The sequence below is a fragment of the Onychostoma macrolepis genome, chromosome 04 (assembly GCF_012432095.1).
Source record: "Onychostoma macrolepis isolate SWU-2019 chromosome 04, ASM1243209v1, whole genome shotgun sequence".
NCBI lineage: Eukaryota > Metazoa > Chordata > Actinopteri > Cypriniformes > Cyprinidae > Onychostoma > Onychostoma macrolepis.
Window position 1 is genome coordinate 4,847,054 of NC_081158.1, and position 3,904 is coordinate 4,850,957.

Here is a 3,904-nt window from a genome sequence, read left to right on the forward strand (position 1 = left end):
TTTACATTTTCATGTTTTTTATTTTATTTTGTATTTCTCATTGTGATGCTTGTTTTTCATGTGCTTCCCTTGCTCCTCTTGTTATTCTGCCATTTCGTCCACTTGTGAGTGGTTCATATCCTGATTGGTTGTTCTAGTCGTGTTCTATGTTCTCATTGGTTATTTGTCTGATTGTTCACAGCTGTTCCTTGTTTGTTATTAGTCTGTTAGTATATATAGCCCTCATGTTCCCGCTGTTTCTTGTCTTAGCTGTGTTTCCTGAGTTCTATGTTTCTGTATATGTTTAGTTCAAGTTCATAATTATCAAGCCAAGTCTTTGTTTAGTTTATATTTCATTCATGTTACTGCTAATAAAACTCCACATGGGTTCACACTAGTGGTGCAAAGTCCAATTCATTTCCGCGAACCAGTTTTCGGACAGATCGGCTCATTCATCAGTTCCTGACGTCATCAAACAATAACGTCTCTACGCGTTTCTTTTCTAACAACTCAGTGCCATGTTGTGTCAATGAGAAATTCAAATAAGTCATTTGTGTCAACACATATTGAAACATTCAAAAAATAAAGTTATTTGTGTGAAAGCATATTGCTGATTATTGCCATATAATTCACTAAAGTTAATGGTGTTTGTGGTCAGTTTCTTTCTTGTGTCCTTTTTGACCAGTATTGACTAGCCGACAACTTGGATGAGATTCCTAAAAGTTTCACACCTACAAGCACACATTACAGACATTGATGCACAAATGCAGATTTGTTCTACATGTCAACAGTATAAAGAATGAATAAACTTCTTTTAAAGTCTAATAAACTCCTTTTTGCTTAAGCAACTTTAAATATAATATGCATGCACAATAAACTATTGTAAAATGTATTTATCACTCAACAAAAAGGTTTTTGCAGGTTTTAATAAAATGTAAATTAATAACAGTCATAAGTATATTTCCAGTACGCGCCTCACAGGCGTACACAGTATTGTCAACTCAATCATCAGAATCTTCGGTAATCCTCGGCAAACTTCGACAGTTGGTTGAACCGGCTCATTTGGTTCTTTTTGAGTTGGACGTGCCACAACTAAAGGTCGATTCAGTTCGATTTGTGAAGCGGCTCGACCAGTTACTTCCTGAGAACCGAACATCACTAGTTCACACTGCAACTCACCTCTAGGAGATGTTTGCTACAGAAAGCTAGACCGTTAAAAATGAACTCAGCAGTTCAGCTCTTGCGGCTCTCTCAGAGAGATCGATCCCTGGAGAGTTATGAGGAGGAGTTTTGCAGACTTTGCTGTCAGGTGGACTTTAATGACGTGGTCCTCAAGGGCATTTTTTGCAATGGATTTACCAACCATTGGAATTATCTAATGCCTAAAAGCACTGTGCCATGGACTCTGGCCCAGTATATGGACTTTGTCCTCTTACTATGCAGACAAGGAGCCCCGCAATCCTGCAGTACCCACCGTGCCAGATCCTGTTCACATCATGCCTGCCGCGCCAGAGCTTCTTCACAACATGGCTGCAACACCAGAGTCTTTAGCCAACAAGGCCACCAAGCCAGAGCCTATTCACGTAATTGCAGCTATGCCAGAGACTCCCCGAGAATATTTTGGGGGATATCATGCTTCCAGCCATGGAGGCCGGTTCCAAGCCGACCGAGGCCCATGTGCCAGCAGTGGCAAGTCCAGCGGTCTCAGCACTCCCTGCCTCGGGAGCCCTGGATATCCTACCACATTTCTGCTGCTCTCTCGGTTATTGGGGCTGCCATCTGGTGTGTTTGGGCTGCACACACTTCTCCAGCAGGGATGTCCGCAGCAGGTCAGTGAGGTTGTTGCTAGTCCCCTCTTCACGGCCAGGAGCAGTGTACATGCACTGTTCTTACTCCACCATGGCCTTGTCCAGTGCTCCATGGCCCAGTTTCTACGAGTTTGTGGATTTTCTCTCAGACCTATTAGTCAATGTCAATAAAGCACCGATTCTCAGAGATTTGAATATTGACATATACAGTATTGTTCAAAATAATAGCAGTACAATGTGACTAACCAGAATAATCAAGGTTTTTAGTATATTTTTTATTGCTACGTGGCAAACAAGTTACCAGTAGGTGCAGTAGATTCTCAGAAAACACCCTCTTAAGGCTGTGCAATTGGGCAATTAGTTGAAAGGGGTGTGTTCAAAAAAATAGCAGTGTCTGCCTTTGACTGTACAAACTCAAAACTATTTTGTACAAACGTTTTTGTTTCTAGGATTTAGCAATCCTGTGAATCACTAAACTAATATTTAGTTGTATGACCACAGTTTTTTAAAACTGCTTCACATCTGTGTGGCATGGAGTCAACCAACTTGTGGCACCTCTCAGCTGTTATTCCACTTCATGATTCTTTAACAACATTCCACAATTCATTCACATTTCTTGGTTTTGCTTCAGAAACAGCATTTTTTATATCACCCCACAAGTTCTCGATTGGATTAAGGTCCGGAGATTGGGCTGGCCACTCCATAACATTAATTTTGTTGGTTTGGAACCAAGACTTTGCTCGTTTACTAGTGTGTTTGGGGTCATTGTCTTGTTGAAACAACCATTTCAAGGGCATGTCCTCTTCAGCATAGGGCAACATGACCTCTTCAAGTATTTTAACATATGCAAACTGATCCATGATCCCTGGTATGCGATAAATAGGCCCAACACCATAGTAGGAGAAACATGCCCATATCATGATGCTTGCACCACCATGCTTCACTGTCTTCACTGTGTACTGTGGCTTGAATTCAGAGTTTGGGGGTCGTCTCACAAACTGCCTGTGGCCCTTGGACCCAAAAAGAACAATTTTACTCTCATCAGTCCACAAAATGTTCCTCCATTTCTCTTTAGGCCAGTTGATGTGTTCTTTGGCAAATTGTAACCTCTTCTGCACATGCCTTTTTTTTAACAGAGGGACTTTGCGGGGGATTCTTGAAAATAGATTAGCTTCACACAGACGTCTTCTAACGATGTTTCTTCACAAAATTGATGACCTCAGTGATTGAATGCCACACTGCTATTTTTTTTAACACACCCCTTTCAACTAATTCAACTAATTGCCCAATTGCACAGCCTTAAGAGGGTCCATATCATGAATGCTGGGTCTTGTTTGTTTTCTGAGAATCTACTGCACCTACTGGTAACTTGTTTGCCATGTAGCAATAAAAAATATACTAAAAACCTTGATTATTCTGGTTAGTCACATTGTACTGCTATTATTTTGAACAATACTGTATATATATATATATATATATATATATATATATATATATAATACAAATGATCTGTTAGCAGTTGTATTTACAGATTAACTAAACTTCTTTGGGGTCAAGCAAAGTCACCAGACCCACTCATCATTTCCATCATACAGTAGATTTAATTATATTGCTTAACACCAGTCTTACTGATAGATATTGTATTGCAAAGTAATGATGTCACTGATCAGGTAATGTGCATTCTGCTAATATTCAAGATACAATTGTAAATGAACAACCTTTCACAGCGTTTAATGATTCAGCCTCAATTATCTTTGATTTACAACTATCGGACAGGAAGAGCTAAATTAGCTTATCAATGCATCTCAAACAACATGTTTTTTAGATCCGATAACCACTAAATTACTGAAAGAGTTGTTACCTGTAGCAGAACAGCCTCTTATCAGGTCATGTCCCAACAGCTGGCAGTTATTAAACCTCTCATTCAGAAACCACAATTAAACCATCATGATTACATTTATTTCTACCTATTTCAGTTTTGTTTCCATGAATCTTAGTTTGTATTTCTTAAGTAACCTGTTTCCTTTGTGCTTCGGTTCCCATCAGTCGTTTGTTACCATGGACCAAGAAAAGATATGGAAATTGCCTCCGATATCTTTGCCCAAATGAGGTATTTT